At 51.2% G+C, this 18,809-nt stretch overlaps 1 long non-coding RNA gene across 3 annotated transcripts in view; it reads right to left on the minus strand.

Moving 5' to 3' along the window:
- Positions 1–2,288: 2,288 nt before the first annotated feature.
- Positions 2,289–18,809, minus strand: part of LOC109550210 (uncharacterized) — a 196,930-nt gene continuing 180,409 nt past the window's right edge. The window contains exons 6-7 of one of the 3 annotated variants that reach the window (XR_012325485.1): positions 15,259–15,311; positions 2,289–2,398 (exon numbers count right to left, since the gene is read on the minus strand). This is a non-coding gene — a long non-coding RNA (uncharacterized lncRNA). Of the gene's footprint in view, positions 2,421–12,901; positions 13,343–15,258; positions 15,312–18,809 lie in introns of those variants that run through there. The other 2 variants (XR_012325484.1, XR_002176598.3) reach the window with 2 other exon arrangements.

Consider the following 18,809-nt stretch of genomic DNA (forward strand, 5'->3'; position numbering starts at 1 on the left):
TCCCACATCCTTACAGGTGGGAGGGTGGTGGCCGAGGTTCCCATGAACCTTGTGCCTTAAGGACAACCAGCCTGAGACTGTGTCTTTCCAAGGCTTCGATCTACCGTTGCTCCTGAGATGATAGGAAAGACACCGTCACTCCGAGGACATCAGCGAGCCACCCCTTTTCTGAAGGTTTTCTTGTGGCCAAGGCCCCCCTTTTCCACTTCTGGAGTCCAGATCCCACGGGTGGGTCACACCTGCAGGGGTGGGGAAGTCAGAGAAGTCTCAGCTTCCCAGACACATGAAATGTCCCCAAATCCATACCAGCGCAGGTATGCGTCCACCGGAGGTGTGCTGCCACCTGTACACTATTTGTTATCTGCACAGCTACACACACACACACACACACACACACACACACACACACACACCCCTACCTGCCCTAGAAACCTCCCCTCTTATCAATGCAGATCGTAGCATCTTCGTCACTGGGTTTCTTCTTCCAGGAGACGGAGCCCGCTTGGAGAGTAAGGACCATGTTCTCTTTATTTAAATTCACAAGGCCTAGAACACAGCCTTGCTGACAGTTGGAATGTTGCAAATATTTACTAAACAAACCAATGAACTGGAAACCAGAGTCCCGTCCCTCTGCTTCATTCCAACCCCCGGGTCCATCGCCAGAGCAACACAGAAAACGGAAGCAATGATGTTCATCTTTGAAGCTGCTGACAACAAAATCAGGTGAGGAGCAAAGTCTCCAGCTGCATCACCAGCGACAAAGAGCAGGATATGGGGCGGGAGGGGCCGAGACAGGATTCTCCCCGAAACTCGGGGACCAGGCGCACGGCCCAGCGTTCATCTGTACTGTACGCATCTTCTGGGATAAGAGGATCATTTCTAACTCTAAACTTTGTGAGGAGGGGAAGAAAAGCATCAGCAAGTTGGACTGTGACCCCCTCAAGCTATGGTAGGACCACATCTTCAGGGCAGAGGAAACACTGGAAAAGAACGTCTATCCAGGGAAGAGGGGAGACCAGAGAGGTTTCCTGCTCCCAGATCAGCCTGTGTTCTCCCCAGCATTTCCCCTTGGCCGCTTCTCCTCCCGACCTTCATCTGAAGTTAATTCCCCACGAGGAAGGATGCTTTCCCGTGTCCTGGACCAGGGCACATGGGGGCTGCGTAAGGGTTTAATCACGCTGATCATAGCACAATAGCCGTGTCTGCGGTGGGGATGAAGTTACTACGCTTAAGTGTTTGAACAGCTTATGTGAACCGCTCACCAAGAAGTACAGGTCTTGGTACACTCAGTACAGGTTAAAATAACTTTCTTTTCCTTTGCCTTTTTTTTTTCAACCAGATTGGGGGCTTTAAGGTCTCATGATGTAACCGGAATATTTACAGAGCAGAAACTGAGAAAATGAGGAGGTGTATTCTTTCAAAACCCAGACTCCAGCCAACAGGAGGGAGCAGAGTGGAGAATGTCAAGACAGTACAAACACTAGGAACATGGCTTTGTTCCCTTCTTTCTCTGGGTTGGATTCTTCACTTTTTGATTCACGGGCTCCAACAAACGGAAGCGGAGACTAACGGAGGCCCTCTGAACACTTCTTCTGTGACTGAGAGAGTGAGAAAGTGAAAATAAAGCTTGAATCAAAATCTCCTCCCCTAAAACTCCAAGAAACCACTCATTGAGTATACTATCCTCAGCTTGGGTTGCTCACCCAGCAAACCTTGCCTCCTGAAGGGAGAACCTCGCTGGAGCTGTGTCAGTGCGTCTGTCCAGAGTGTCACCTCTGTGGACACGGGAACACCGATGCTGACACTTGCTAGGGATACCGCCTCCATCCAGCATCTCATCAGACCCCTGAACCTCGGGCCAAAGCAGGGTCATAGATGCAAACATGTCTAATTCCAGATACCACGTGTCCCAGACTCACAGGAAGACTCCAAACATGGATTTCCCAGAGCCTGCAGAGCCCGCCTCTCCATCCTGGGCCCACCCCTGTGACCACCCGGTGAGCGGAACACAGATGCGTTACCTCCAGCTGGGGCTGCTGTTAGTGAGCACACGTGAAACCTGCTGATAAATCTCATGTCTGGTATTTAGGCGACTGGAACTATTAGAGAAAACTCAGACCATCAGCACAGTTCACGAAGATGACGGCAGAGCCTGTGAAAGACCAGGGGTAGGTGTCGATCTCCTGGTCCATGCTGAGACAGTCTATCTCCAAAGTGCTTTGAGGCAATAATATTGATGAAGGTGGTGATGATGATGAAGATGGTGGAGATGATGACGATGGTGCTGATGGGTCATGACAGTCGTGGTGACGGTGATGCTGATGGTGATGAAGAAGATGGTGAAGGAGAAGGTCTCCCACAAGTCTGCTCAGAGCCTGCATCCCAGAGACGGGTCAGTCTGCGAGTGAGAAGCACGGGGACTGAAGGAAGAGAACAGCTGTGTTCAGCTCTCCAGAGGCCCGGAAGAAAGAAGGGGAACCCTGCCTTCAACCCCGAGCGCTCGGGGACCCTGTTAAAGAGCAGACAGGTCATTCTGGTTCCCAACGTGGACCTGCCGCTCACAGTCACGTGGCTGGACGTCACAGCTGCTGACCGTCCCATTAGCTCAAACCCCAACTCACCCAGAGGCTGCGCAGGACAAACGAGGCTCTGTGCCTAACAGGCTACAGAGAACCGAGCAGCTGGGCCCAGCAAAGGCCGGCTGACGACTCCGCCCACCCACGAGGCCGTGTCACGGTGGGATCCTCCAGACGCCACGTTCCCTCTTCCTGGTCACCCTGAGCCGTGGGCCCAGGCGATTGGAGCTGCCACGAGCATCGGTCAAGCAGGCCCTGGCTGTGCCGTCGCTCGGGGGCCCCGGGCACTGGGCCCCTCTGCTCCCTCCTTTTCCCTGCTGGGGGGCCCCGGGCACTGGGCCCCTCTGCTCCCTCCTTTTCCCTGCTGGGGGGCCCCGGGCACTGGACCCCTCTGCTCCCTCCTTTTCCCTGCTGGGGGGCCCCGGGCACTGGGCCCCTCTGCTCCCTCCTTTTCCCTGCTGGGGGGCCCCGGGCACTGGGCGCCTCTGCTCCCTCCTTTTCCCTGCTGGGACGGAGGACGGCTGCCCTGAGCTCCTCGGGCCCCTAATCCGCTTCCCCACGTTGGTGAGGGTGTACCTGCAGGAGGGACGTTTGATCCACAGGTCTGCCCAAGCTGCCCAGGCTCTGGGTCCCCTGTGCTCACCCTGGCCCTCAGAGCCAGCACTCAGCTGCAGCACAGCTCTGCCGGGGCCGTTGCTTACAGAGGCCCCATCAGACGCAGTGAGCTGGCAAGGCTGCCGTCCTTGGCGGACAGAGAAACTCCCACTGCAAATCCCTGCTCAGGCGAATTCACGCCAGGACACTCCAACTAAAGCTCTGTCCGCCAAGCCAGTCAGCCTCCTCCAAACACGAGGCCTGCCCCACCGGACACTTAAATCTTCCAGGCTCGTCGCTGAGGCCTGGGGTGAGGGCAACGTGCACGCACAGTCATGCACAGACACGCCACCACGCGTGCACAGAAATGCACCACAAGTGCGCACACCCACGTGCGCACACACACATTCATAGCCATTCGGGCCCACAGGCAGGGAATGATCCTGGATGTCCTCTCGTAGCACCACCGTTTACACGTCCCTCTCGAACAATCACAGTAAATATTCGTGTTTCCTTTGGCTGGTGAACTGGGCAGACAGCAAAGTGGCAAACGTCCCCCACACTGGGCGGCCTCACACTGCGCGCTGTCTTCTTCACACGCTCCCCTTGACACCGGCAAGGAGTCCTTACTGTCTTCCACAGCCCAACCCTCGAGGCCAGATTTTAGGGCGCAAGCCCCTGGGGCTCCAGAGGACCCTTAGGCCACGGAACCGGGGATCGCTGTCCCTGTGGCCCGCGTGGTGTCGGGGAGTTCCTACAGCCTCCCAGGTCTTCCCGATGCAGAGAAACGCTCTCTGGGGACCCTGCTCTCTTTCTGAAGCTGGCTAATAAATTTCTTTATGGAAACAAAGCCTATTTCTTAATGAAAATAAATTTCTTTGGCACAAGATTCTGTTATGATTTCCTCTTTTCAGGCTTCCTCTGCTCCCCACGCCACCTTGTACCCTGGTCGGTCCTCACTCTCTGGTGAAAGGCATCTTCATCCACCACTGGTCGTTTCTTTCCTGCTTCCACTACTCTAAGACGCTTGAAAAGTCTATTCTTAAATTTTCTTTTTCCAGTTTCACTTAACACACTCTTACATGTATGAACGTAAACAGACCATGTTCTCATGACATTGGTGTCACTGAATATTATTGTTTTCATTCTTTTCTTATTTCTCTTTCCTTTGCTTTTAATGACCTCTATCTGTCACTACACTTAGCATGTTCTGACTGACACACAAAAGGCAAGGTTTACACACACACACTCACAGGTACGTGACATTACAGGCTTCTTTGTGTGGATTTGTCTCACATAATCATGACGTCTGCCATCACCGTTGACCTTCATAAAAGTTTTATGTCAATATTGGACTCTATAGTCCAATATAGGAAGGACTCACATTACCAATCAATCCACAAGTATTTGAGGACAGTCCACTCTACCCCTTGAATTCTACAAGGCATTGTAAGTTTCCTGGACTCAAAGAATTCTCTAGCATAGTGGAGAATCCCAACCTAACGTTTGTAACAAACAAGTGACAGCAAACTGCATGATCTCTTCTATAGAAATTCTAAGGAGGGATATATACACAGGGCGGGGAGGGCAGCCTTCACGGAAGAAGTAACTTCGGAGTTAGACCAGGAAGGATGAGAGGATGAGATTAATTTGGAGAGATGGACCCAGGCATCATGAGATTGAAGCAGGGCCAGGGGGTGGGGGAACAACCAGAGAAAAAGAGGAGACGGTACTGGTTTGTACTGGGGGGAGAAAGGATGCAAGGACAGCAGCCGGGCTCCAGTGATGGGGATGTGTTAGGATGGGGACCATTTGGTGTGAAGCTTCATCTTACCCAGATGTTTTCCCCGAGCCTTCGTGTAAAGCAAATTTCAGTTCTTACAGAGCCGACTGCACCTACAGGGATCGCAAAATACTTCCCTGCCACGACCCTTCCCGCCAAAACACACCAAAGCTGGTCTCCAGGAACGTCAGTGTTGACCATGATGAGATCAGACTCTGATTGCCCCACAGAGGGACCGAGTCCTGAAACCTACCGGCTTCTCTGACCGCACGTTGCCCTGGGGTCCTTCCCGCCGACATTTGCACACAGGAAGCTCACGCCCATGCTAATTGTGATTGATTTCTGAGCTCCGTGTCCATCACCCCAGCCCCAGCGAGCCCTGATGACCTTGCAAAGACCACTGCTCTGAGGACAGCCGTCTCCACGGCTCCGGAGGGCCGAACAGGGAAGGAGCAATTCCTAGTCATCTTCACAGAAGTGTAAAGATTGCCAAGAAACCCATGAAAAGCGTAAAACCGCCTCCTAATTAAGTCACTTCCTAGAAGACTAGGCTTTACTCGCTGCAACCGTTCCCTAAGGAGTGTTTCCGCGCCGAGAGGAACCAGGTGTGCCCATTTCCCAGGACATAGGGGAGGTCAGAGGTGCGGGAGGTTTGTGCTCCCCAACCTATCGAGAGCGCTGAAAGCGCTTAGAGCGCTAATCAGTAAGTCGCATTACCCGGACCTAGAGTGTTACCACCCACAGGAAAAGCAAACGTTGTGTTGCAAGGGGACTGCTTGGCAGACTGCGTTGAGGTTTTTCTCTGATGTTAAGCATGATGGTTCTATCTGGGGCTCTTTTAATTAAAAACAAGCTCTGCAGAGCAACATTCTAGCTCCGCCTGCCCCGATTACACAACAAGATGCACAAATATCTGTATTTGTTTGAGCTTGATGCTAATTTATGTTTTATGTTATACTGATGGCCTGATCTGACCAGTTAAACAAAACGTACCATTACATCCTAAAGGATATTCAATGATGAGCTTGGCTACTATTCTTTTCGGTGTCGTCATTTATAAGGGGTATAATTTAAGGCATATAATTCATTCCACGATCTTTTATTTACAGCACACAGCGTGTCATGCTGGATGTTAAGATATACACAGAAGGAAATTGAAAATACATTTTGAGCACAACCAGTTTGCTGTGGATGTATCCAGTTCCTCATAACGTTCTCCTAGTGGTCGTAGCTTGTTCACCACGCTGCTGGCATCCACCAGGAGGAAATGTAAAAAGCCAGATACTGGTAACGATGACCAATATTTCCAAAGTGTAGACGGATACGTAAGTATTCGTTACTGTCTACATATTTTAAAAGAAAGTTGAATTTAGATAAGCCCGAATGGAAAATTCAAAACATACTGTTTTCATGGTTTTTGACTTAAAAAGGCCATGCATTTTGTACTTTGTATCTTCCGCGCAGGGAAGCCACAAAGCACATCCCTGTGTGTTTCCTCTGGTCCACTAGGACCTCAGGCCAGTTAGTTACTCAACGACGCTGGCTCTTCACGGACCACCTTTTTTTTTTTGTTTGTTTGTTTTTTTGCAGTACGCGGGCCTCTCACTGCCGTGGCCTCTCCCGTTGCGGAGCACAGGCTCCGGATGCGCAGGCTCAGCGGCCATGGCTCACGGAAACACCCAGACAAACTAAAAACTATATTAAAAACTACACCCGGATGCGTTTGCTGCTGCTGCTGGGTGAATGGCTGGCATTCAATACCTAATAATTTAATTCATTTACAGCGACGGTAAATCCTACCACGTGAGTTGGGTGGGGACTAGTTGATTTTCCCTATACTGTTTGTTTGGTCTTAATAGGCAGGCCCTCTCTTGCATTAATAAGGAGATTGTACTCCAGTCCGAATCTCAAGGGAGAGCCGGGGCTGTGTTCAGTGACAGTGACGTTCTCCGCCACGTCCCCGTGCGTCCTCACGGTGTGTCCTCTTCTGTCCACACACACGCGGACACACACATGTGCACACACACATGGACACACACGGACACGCATCATGTGGACACACACAGGCACGCACATGTGGGCACACACACACAATGGACACGCACATGCGGACACACACACACCCATCATGACTGCCTAGGTTGGACAGTGGTTCAAAGCTGAAACAGACCCCGTAAAGCTACCTGGAAATGTGAAGTGTTCACTGACCTGCTTTAAGATCGCTTCTTCTCACAGTTCAGGGGTCCCAACCCCACCAGCAAGTCTCCGTCAGAATTTTGTTCCATGAAGCGTCTGGGGGTGTCTCCATATCACTTAATCCCCTCTTTCCCGAGGACGAACAGTCAGGGAGCTTTGAAGGACGTCCTAATCTGTGTGTTTATCTGAGCTGCGTCTTAGCCGAGTCTCAAGACATCCGACTTGCAGGTGCAGCTTTTAGAAAACGTAACAGACAGAAGTGTCCCCATGGGCATAAGAGTTAGTGAAATATCATGGAGATGAGAGTTCACGGCTTTCGTAATTCAGTGACCCCTCTCCTCTCAGGCACAACTTCTATCAACTTTGGTACCAGGAAGAGCAGCATGTCCTCCTAACTGGACAATTAATGTGGTTCAGGCTGTGAAAGATGATCCCATAGTTCCAGATGCTTACATGTGGTCATTATGTTTAGATCTTACCTCCTAGGGAGCTAAAAACTTAAACTTATCTTGGAATAACTGAGCATAACAAAAGAAAAGGAAATTAAAATGCATTTGACAGAATGAGCTTGAAGTATCTTCTATGCACGTTTGCTCATTAAATTTTTAATTGTTAGGGGCTTAGGAGTGATTTTTCCTTTGTAATGAGCTATGTAAGGAAGAGTCAGTCTCCCAGGTGGGAAGGGGGCTGAAGGGTGACTCCAGATACAGCCAAGTTCCTGGCATTTAATCTAGAGCTAATCTAATTTGCATTAGAGACTTCCTTTGTTCAGCCTGGGAGGGGGTAGTTTGTTTAAGCAGCACTTTTATACTCTCACTTCATAATAGAAGATTTACAGGTATTAATCCAAACTGCAGTCAGTTTGATGCAAAAGAAGGGGTGAATTCCTGGGAAGGAGGAATTCACCTTCCCTCTGAACGCTGACAGGTCCCCCAGCTAGAGGGAGTGTTTCTGAGATCAGGAAAAGCTAACCCAGCCCTACTCCTTCTGGACAAAGTTATTTAAGCAGATCAAACTCATGAACAGTAGCTTAGCACCACGGAGGGAACCGACCAGGAGGTGGGTGAGGCTCAGATCAGGGCTTCGCCCCAAGAGGTACCCTCTCTCCACTGTCCAGAGGAGGGACAGAGAAACGGTGTGTTCTCCCGAAACCCGTTCAGAAACAGATGCTTAAGTTAATTTGTCTTTTTCACATTTTGTCCTGTCTGTAGTCTTACTTCATAACCTAGTTGGGAGAACAACTTTTCTCAAAATCCAAATTCAATGGTAGGTACGCCGAACTACTCAGCTCCGGGTTGCAGAATCATTTCGTATTTGCGGCACCAAATTTACCCTTTATATGGGGCGACATTTGCTGTTCAAGTGAAATTCTTCTCTGTCCATCGCAGTGTAAGCTTCCTATGGAAGGGCCCCATTTTACATTTCTGAGCCCTAAAACAGGAGAGCAGTTTGTAGCACATTAACTCCAATCGGCGTTTTTATAGGCATGTAGGTCCAATATTCATTCAGTCTCTCAGAAACAACTGTGACATGACCAGCAAAGGAATTACTACAGCTCTTTTCCGTTGCAATAATATGTATTATTTCATTAAACCTTAGATTTAGAAATACCTTTAAGAAGGCATTCAACTCATTTCTCTACTTCTAAGTTGATATTGGAAAACATAAAATAATAGCTTCCGTATCTAGTAAGTCCTCTGTGCAGGCGTGGGCTAAGTGCCTTAGACTTTATTTCTAATCCCTAGACTAGCCCTACGGGTGGCTATTATAACCCCCACGTTACAGATCAGAAGACTGAGGCTGCGGAAGAAGTGAGAACACAGAACCACACAGCTGGTGGACGCAGACGTGGATTTGAACTCGGTCAGTCAATCTATGCTGACGTCTGCACTTTTAAAGCAAAATAACTTAACCTGTGACTTCACTGTTGGGCACACATAAAACCAAACATAGATGGTTCCCATTGCAGGAGTGTGTCACTTAAAATATATATGATGCATATTTATGTATACGTCATGCACGGATGCATGCACACATATATTATATAAAATCATAGCTCTTGAAAACAGGCAAGCTTTCGAAGAGAATTCAGGATTTCTGCATGTAAGCAGTTTGCACTGGATTTAGACAAATATGATGAAGACGCGCAGAAGACTGAATGACTTTCAGAGAAGCTGCGTCACATCTGAACGGTGCATAGTGAGCTTCGAATAAAAATGAATCACGTCACCTAAGCAGCAGTGAGCCTTGCACCAGACTTTCTATAGAGAAAAAGTCTCAACTAATACAGTCATTTTCTTGAAGATAACATATCCTGTAAGTAAGAAGCTGCAGTATTTTCTGGGTGACATTCTCCCGTTCCAATAACTGGAAACAGGTCTGAGGACATCAGCAGAGGACACCCCCTCACACTCTCATGATCACCCGAACCCCATGCCACGCAGGGCACGTCCCACCCGGGAAAGGTGCCCCTTCCCTTGGTTTTCCGGATTCACCTGAACGTAGCCGGTGTGTGGAGCCTTACTGTACACACTGTTTACATATATGAACTGGACAGTCTATCCAGGCTCTGTATCTGCTGTGTAAGATGTGTTTTCCATAAAAACTCATTTCAGCCCTCATCAGGGCGCGTCCGCTGCCTCGGCCACCAGACGTGAGGATGCCTGCCTGTACCTGGTGAGGCCTGAGCGGGGTCGTGACCGGCTCCCTGGCCACAGGACTCGGGCACGCAGCCCCTCCCCCTCGGTCCACCGTCCCCTGCCCGTGGCCGCCGCTCGGCAGGGCCGGGCGCACGCCTGTGCTCCTGGCTTCAAGTCTGGTGCCCTGTGCCGTGGTCTCCCCGTCCTCTGTCCTAAACTCACCCTCCCCCCACCTCCCCACCCTTTCGGGACATGCCAGTCAGAGCCCTCTGGGGACACAAGCCTCGAGCCCTGTGGGCTTCTGCCTGACCTCCAGAGGTGGCTGGGGTTTGATTTTCTTTCTCTGGCTCTCAGACCAAACGAATAGCAAGCCCTCCTATAACTTTCACAGCAGATCCTTCCTCTCCAAGATGCTCCTGTTTTCCTCCTGCTCTGTAGATGAGGAAACCGAAGCGGAATGATTTGCTCAAAACTTTCCAGCCCCTGAGGCGTAGACCCCAGGCATGTCCAGCTCCAGAGCTCACCCCCCAGAGCTACCGTGGCCACAGCTGCACGTAAGGGCCTGAAGATGCATAACCCTGCCTCCCTCCCTGCCTCCCTCCCTCCCCAAAGCCTGTGCTTCTGACACATGAAGGGTGAAGACACTTATCACAGACAGGCGGTGCACGGGCAGCCCCTGCCCAAGAGTCACCACCGCTTTCCCTCATCCTCGAGTCCCCCAGACAAGAACAAGGAGGGAGAGGACTGCTGGTCACGTGAACGGGAAGGGGCAGAGGCAGCCTGGAAACCAGCACGAGGACGCGGCCGCCTGATCCCACGCCAAGCGTCAAGGCTCATTTCCGCGGCATCATCTCTCACCGGAACTTTTATAGAAGTCTGAGAAACTCCCTTTAAGCATGTATGTAATGTATGCTTTTATGGGACTGTCTCGGTGAAATTGTATCTCAGTCACAAATCTCTGCATCTGTAAATGTCAGACAGCATCAGTCCCCCGATACTCGGTAATGCCGGCATCCCAGCTCCATCCCAGCTCCTCGAGGAGGACCGGCACCCGGAGCTTCCTGCTCCAAGCAACAGCACGGACTTCCCAGGAACGGGCAGAGCTGCAACCATGGGGGCCGACCACCGCTGGCCCCCTGCACCCCCTCTCCAGAACCTTCCATCTGCACGTGTGAGCTTCTGCGTCCCTATCCAGCTGGGTTTTGAAACGGCCGTGCTGCACCCATTCCGCCAGGGACACCACACGGCGGGAGCCCTGCCCGGAAGCGGAGCTCACCCACCGCTGGCTGGAGAACGTCCTGGCTTCCAGTGAACCGCTTGTCCAACGAGACCCAGGACACAGAACTCGGGGAAAGGGAGCGGTCCCGAGAGGGGTTTTAGGGTGTCAAGGTTACCCTGCGGCCCCTCTAGGCCCTGCTCACTGCAGAGGCGCCCAGACTCTGGGCAGATGGCTTGTCCATCCCTGGAGGAATTTTCCAGAAGTCCTGCACAGCCTCCCACACTTGCTGCAGAATATTTCAAGTGGATGAAAGAGCCCAACAGACATCTTTTCTGGATTCATATTACGGGCCTGAATTTAATTTGTTCAATATACCCCACACTAACGATGCCCATTTAAGACATCCTGTTAAAAGCTGATAACATTAATTTAATGGAAAAATGCCAATATCACTCCAAGAACTCTATTAGATTTTCTCCCTGCTAAATTAATGTTACTAACTTTTAATGGACGCTGTAATTAGATGTTATTATTAACGGGAATATTACCCAAATTAAAATCAGACCGTGCGAGAGACACAACGTACTTTTCTAAGGGCATGAAGTGCGCTGTCTGGACGTCACACGTGCCCCTGTGGGTCCCACGGCCCGGGCCCTGCTCCTCGGACCCACGGCAGGACCAGGCCCGGGGCTGGGCACACAGGGCCTGAGTGGGGTCCGAGCCACTACCCTAGTTCCCACTTCGGAGGGGAAGCGATGGCCCGCACCCCCTGAGGGGGACAGGGGAGCCCTCCCCCAACTTCACACGCAATTTAAAGGGTCGCTCTCCATCCGGCCTGATTGGGTTCGGCAGTTTGAAATTGATTGTTTGGGTTGTAAAGCTCGCCTGCCTTCCCAGCCAATTTAAAAGAGGCAGCTAAGCTGCTGGCTTATTACGAGCTGGACGGCAGAGCCAGGAGTGCCGTGAATTCAGAGTTGCGGGGTCTGACCCCGCCAGGCCCTATTACTCTTCAGAGGTGTCTCCTCAGGACCACCACCCAGCCCGGGATACAGAGGAATACCTCCCTCGACACCCCCTACTGGTAGAGGCCACCAAGGGGCAGCTAAAGCTAGGACGCGGGGCGGGCGGAGGGGGGACAGAAAACCCACGTCTGCCAAAGCTTCTCTCCTATCAGCTCACCGTGAGGACCCGGGATCCCCCTGCAGAGCCAACCTGCGTCTGACAAAGCAGCCCTTGCCGCTCAAGGGCTTTGTTTCAGAGACCAAATAAGCACAGTTATCTGGGATACTGGCTCTCTGTCCCGCAGGTAATGTGAGGTCCCAGCGGAAAGCAAGGTCAAGACGAGGCTTGGGGTCCCTGGACGGAGACCACAGACCAATCAAGGCCACAGATTTTCTGAAAGCATCCAGCCAGCATTTTAACTCAGCGTCCAAGTGCTTCATTTGTATTTCAGCTTCTTGCATGCTTTCAGCCTATGTCTAGTAGGAAGTTAATCATCAGGAAATAGAGAGCAGAGTAGGAGAATCAAAAGGATTTTAAAATCTGCAGATCGGGTGATGAGCCCAGAACAACTGCCCAGGTTTTCTCTCCTGGGAGACCTTTCCTCACCCCGGCTCTCCACCCAGAACTCCACGCTGAGAAATCATCTTTACGTTTACATCACACTGTACCTGACGTCCGTGTATCTCCATTGCCCAGGTTAATTATTTTTCAGCAATGATGTGAGTAGACGCCCATCCATCGGCCAGGACAGAAACTGTCCATATCTTGTTGAATTTTCCCGTGCCTGGCATAATCCCTGGCACAGAGTGTGCATCTGATCACTTGAATAAATGAACTTACACAAAATGAGTAAGAAAAGTTGATTTTTACTGTAATGACAAAGGAGAGCAAAGGAAGTTTCTCATATCGTCGTAAATCTGAAGAGGGTCGTTAGGAAATGGATGGCCGAATTGTGATATTTTAGGAAGAGAGCGTGCGTCTTCTAAATTAGAATTCACCTAGCTATCCAAGGACTTGAGCACACTGCCCGAAAAGAGCAATGGCAGCGTGAAGAGGACGCCACACCCAGCAGGCCTGATCCTGGCTGCTTTCGAGAGTAGGGATCGTGAGAGAGTCCTGCAGAGGTGGTGTGGTCGTCGGGGGTCTTCTTGGCACTGACACGCCCCAGAGCACTGCACTTCCCTCCACTTGGGTGTTCTAGCTCGGGGGGCTTCTGTTGAGGCCACTATGGGTTTGGGTGGGATCGACTTCATCGCATTCCCAGAGCAGGCCCTTAGCTGGGCCATCCCAGCCCCTTTGTCTCAGTGAGGGGTCAGGGACTCGGAAGGCCCGCCTGGGGAAGAAGCAAACATACGTTGGGGGGGTTGAGAAAAGAGTGGTCAAGAGAGGCTGTTGGAGCCGTAAGAAACCACGTGTTAGACTGAGTACCACTGCGCTCGACACGTCCCACAAGCCAAGGACTTCCCTGCATGTTTTGAACCAGTTAGAGCTGGGTTTTTCTATAACTTGCCATTAAAAACAGTCTAATCATTCAGTCATATAAAATGAATAATGGGAAAATCATAAAATTCCCTATACGTTCTTTGGGGAAAAAGTCAAATCAACATTAAAATCATGATCTCAAAGTGACTGATTTCTTTAATGAATTAAAAACTTCCATACATGTTTGAATGTTATTTTTTAAATTGTTTTTTCATTCCTAATTCCATTTTGTGCAACCAGGAAGAATTTGCTTCTAAATCAGAAGGAGACTCTGGCTGATGTGAAATTTTTAATTAACCACGAGCAACTGAAATTCATAACCCAGTGGGAAGTTAGTATACTTCTCACGTACCTGCTTCCCAAGCTAGTATTAATCTATCCATGGGTAGTTTTCTCTGTTTTACTGACTGCATTTGACTAGTGTGTTAAACGGCGTGGGAGAGAGGGAGGCTACGACGGCAATGTCATAATATACTTACTGAAAAAGGACCCGTCCAGAATAGTGTTAGCAATGCAAGGATGGTTCAACATTCAAAAACTAATCAATGAATTATCAGGTTGACCAAAAAGTTCATTCGGGTTTTTCCATAAGATGTTATGGAAAACGCAAATGAACTTTTTGGCCAACCCAATATACCACATTTGTAGAATAAAAGTCAAAAAACACATGATCATCTTAATAGGCACAAAAAAGCATTTGACAAAATCTAACACCCTTTCATGATTTAAAAAAAAAAATGCAACAAACTAGAGATTGAAGGGAATTTTCTCAATTTAATAAAGGCATCTGCAACACACCCACAGCTAACACCATCCTTAACGGTGAAAGAGTTTGTAACAAGACAAGGATGCCCACACTCACCACTTCTAATCAATATTGTACTAGTGGTTCTGGCCAGGGAAATAAGGCAGGAAAAAGAAATAAAAGCCATCCAGACTGGAAAGAAAAATAACTGTTAGAGTTAATAAGAAAGTTCAGCAAATTTCCAAGAAGCAATGGCAAAGTTTAGGTCTAGAAGTGGGGAGTGACAGCTAATGGAGCAGGGCTTCTTTGTGGGGTGATGAAAATATTCTGCCGTTAAACAGTGGCAATGGTTGCAAAACTCCGTAAATTCACTCAGATGTGTACCTTAAGTGTGTGAATTATATCTCAATCAAGAAAAATGTGCTAATAATATTCAGCATCTATTGAAGCTTGTCCATTTCCAGGCAGCAAACAACCAAGACAAAAAGCAAGGAAGACAGAAGGGGATTCACTCTGGGAGCCAACGTGTAACTTCTTCCCACAGACAAAATCTGATTCAAAACAAATCCTAGAAGCTCATCCTGGGCTAATAAGACCAAAAGATAATCCGCAAATTTTAACAAGTATTATTTGATTTTTCATAATCAATCTCTGTCAAAGTCAACTTTACAGAGGAGCATTCTCGTTTCCACCTTCTGTAACACATGATTTTACAGAATAATAGTTATTTCTCACTCTTCAAACATTCTGATCAGTCCGTGCAAGACTTTCCACTCGGGAAAAATACGTTTCATCCTTAACAATCATTTCTCGTTACTATTTTAATCACAGACACTAAACAAGCCCTCGGAAAATGCAAATCAAATAGTGCACTTGAACCAGCCCCAGGCAACAACAGACCTTACTCTGCATATGCGTTTTTAGATTCCCTTTCAAGGGCAAACTCCCAACAGTAAAAGATGCCTTCTTTTAAGTATTCAAGTTTGAAATGCTAAGTAAGAGAGTTTATCGAACTTACTTACCTTCCACGTTTACTGTTGTGGACTTCTGAGTTTTTCCAAAATAAAGGTTTAGTCTGCAAGAAAAGAAAAAAAGGTGAGTTAAAACATAATATAAACGTGAGCGTGGTCTATGGGCTGTTTATATTATGGGTTGTTTTCCTAATTCTTTTGCTCTTATCTAATTCCGTACAAATGCATTGGTTCCCTCTTTCACTCAGTCATGTTTCTCTGAGTGCACATAGTGACTGCAGGATCCGTAGCACTGCATCAAATAACTCTTGAATGAATGCAGGAAGGTACCCAAGCTCAGAATACAGGGACCCCTGAGGGGCATTTTAGGGGAGAAATAGGGGCCCCAATTTGGGCCCTCCATTCTGGTGCCCGTCACACAAGCTCTGGGGTGGCCAGGACAGGGGCTGGTCCTTCGGTCCACGTGTTGCTTAGAGCCCCTGGTGTGGGCGAGGCGTTCTGGTAGATGCTGACATGTGATACACACGTGTGCTGCACACAAGCTGACCCAGTTGTGTGCAGCAACACAGGCGTCAGTTCCCTGACCATGGAGCTCCCAGAGCCCCGCAGTCCTGTTCAATCCCATCCCATCTTGTGATGGGTTGCTGGACTGTCCAGGCCTTCCCTGCTGGTGGTGGGCAGTGTGGCGACCACCCCTCACCCCCAGGGCTCCCCAGCGCCCAGGGCTGGCACTCAGGCGGCAGGTAATCCTCTGCTGCAGGTCCCTACTCGAGCCCTGCCACCCCAGCAGCAGGGACCTTCCCCCACTTCCTTCCACACGTCCCAGAGCTGATACGTGGCGCAGGTCTGGACTTTCTGTTGGGTGGCCACACTCGGCCCCAACTCCTCCTGTTTACCTCTCGCTGAGCACGCCAGCAGGACGCCTCACCCCCAGGCCACCCATCTCTTTGCTCCTGGGCCGTCATGTTCCATCGTCTCCCTGCAGGCAGACCCCTCGGCTGCCCCGACTTTCTTGAAGGTCATGGAAACCTGGACCCCTGGCTGGTAGCTCAGCACCGTCTGCTCTTAAGGCAGCCAGCACCCCAAGCTCTTCATCGCCCGGCTCTGGCGCCAGCCCCAGCTGCAAGGACAGCGTCCATTGACCACTCCGGCCATGCGGGCTCCATCCCCAGCTGTGCACGCTTGTGACTCAGGCTCGGCCTCGGGGAACGGGGGTCTCCGGCCCACCTATAGAGCACAGTCCGGGGGGTCTTCTGAGACCCGCTTCTGAGCACGCCCACTTCGCAAGCATTATCCCTCCTCCCCCCGTCTGCAGGAGCCCAGGGCTCTCCCTTTCTCAGCCTGGTGCCCCCGGCTCCAGGCTTCTCCGAGCAGGCCGGCTCCAGCCCAGGTTCTGCGCTACGTGTCACACCCGGGAGTGTTGAGAAGCGCCTCGGGTCCCCCAACCCTCACTCATGCAGCCTGACATTCTCCCCGAGGCCGAGATTCCTACCTTTGTCTTATAGCCCATGTCTTCCCTGGTCACACGTGACCCTTTGTGCAAGTCCAAGTCCTCTCACTGCCTGAGGTATTTCTACCGCCCCTGCCCCAGGCTCAGGGCCGCCTGAGCCCCTGGTCCAGGTGTCCTCCGTGAGGGCCCGCGGCGCGCCCCTCCTCCCCCGACGCGCATTCCAGCGGCCGCCTCGTCTGTCTGCCCAAAGCGAGCCATCTCAGTGGGTCCCTGCGGGAGTGGACAGCATCACTCAGGACTAGGTGACCAGGTGGGTCGGACGGGACAGCAGGGCCCAGGCAGGTGCTCGTCCCCTCCCAGCCTTGACCCCTGCTCGACCTTGGACCCGGTGCCGCTCCAGGGCCGGGACAGGAGCCGCGAGTCCTCTGGTATTTCGCTTGCGCCATCGGTGAAAGAGAACATCCTTCTTCAAACACTCACACCCTCCCCACAGAACAGCAAGCAGCCCAGGCTCGCCTGTCCTGCTTTTCTGTGACGGTGAACGAGGTGCCAGCCCTGCCCTCAGGGGCGTCACCTGCGGGTCACCGTGTCACCCCAAGCACGTGCTGTGCGTTCTTAGCGGGTGATTGATGGGCGTGTCCGTGTTCGGTCATTGTATGTTCTTAAGTGAGTCTTCAGGAATTGCGTCCTCATCACCTCCGATAGCATGAATCAAAGGTCCGGAACCTCATACAAGTCTTGATGAAGGAAAGGAAGGAGAGGGGACTCTCGCCCGGAGGTCTCAGCTCCCAGGGGACCCATTCGAGGAGGTGTCAGGCAGCAGGGTCTGGAGGACAGGAAGAGGGACTCGGTTTCCACCTCGGGGTCACTTTCCCAAGCAGCTTGGGGCGGGAACGTGCAGCCCTCCATCACAGCCTCTGACGCCCAAGGCCAGCAGCCACGGGGCTTAAGAGAAAGACCTAAACAGAAGCCTGCTTCTCACCCTGGGAACCAGTCTCCAGGGACAGCGACGCGGACCAAAGCCGACGTTTAACCAGGAAGGAAGGAGCAGCTCAGTTCGACTCAGCCCCTTCTTTATTTTTTAATTTTTACTTTATATTGGAGTATATTGGAATAAAAACATTGTGTTAGTTTCAGGTGCACAGCACAGCGATTCAGTTATACATACACACGTATCTATTCTTTTTCAAATTCTTTTCCCATGTAGGTTATTACAGAACATTGAGCAGCGCTCCCTGTGCTGTGCAGCGGGTCCTTGTTGGTTAGCTGTTTTATATATAGTAGTGTGTACATGTCGCTGCAGGACGTTTGCAAAATACTAAAATCCAGCCTCAGAGAAACACGTGGCCCCTTGTTAGGGGCCCAAGCCATGACAACACGGTAACTCAGGGGCATTTCCTGTCCAGCCCCGCGTCGCGGTGCCCACGCCAATTAACACCTCCCCCCCCCCACCCCCCCGCCACCGACGGGGCTTGTTTAGCCCAGGATGCGGCCATCACCTCTGAAGGAAGCCCTGGCCGGCAGTCAGCACCACGTCGCGGGCCATTGGGCCGCCTGCTGACCCGCAGCACCTCGGCCTGCGCTCTGACGGCCACCAGGAGCCTCCCACCCTCAGCAACATCCCGTCCTCAGCAACATTTACAAGAGTACGACCCTTACCTAACGGGTCCTGGGAAAGGACCCAGCATGTGGACCGCGGGCCGGGAGGGACAGGCCTGGAGGTGGGGTCTGCAGCTGCCATGGCTGTCGTCTTTTTCTCAGACGCTGGACTTCTGTGGTCGCCTTTCAGGTGCTAAAGAAAGATTTACGTGGAGTTTGGAGTAAACCTCGAAAATCCACTTAAACACGTTGAAGGACTCGGTTAGTCAGGCCTCTGAGAGCTCTGTGACCCCTGTGAGCAGCTAAAGCGAGCTGCGAGCCCTGGGGCCGGTCGCCTGGAGAAGGACCCGCAGGAAGCAGTGGCCGCTCGGGCTGCCCCCCAGGGAGGAGGCGACCCTCGACTGGCTCCACGGCCAGCGCCCTGGTCCTGGGCAAACAGGGCCCCTCGAGTGGCAGAGACGTGATTCTGAGGAACTGCAGGTGAACAGAGCTCAGGAAGCAGCGCATCCCCAGCTGCGGTTACGCCAGACACAGGGCCCCGGGGGGAGGGACA

The sequence above is a fragment of the Tursiops truncatus genome, chromosome 13, assembly GCF_011762595.2.
Source record: "Tursiops truncatus isolate mTurTru1 chromosome 13, mTurTru1.mat.Y, whole genome shotgun sequence".
In the NCBI taxonomy this organism is placed as follows: Eukaryota; Metazoa; Chordata; class Mammalia; order Artiodactyla; family Delphinidae; genus Tursiops; species Tursiops truncatus.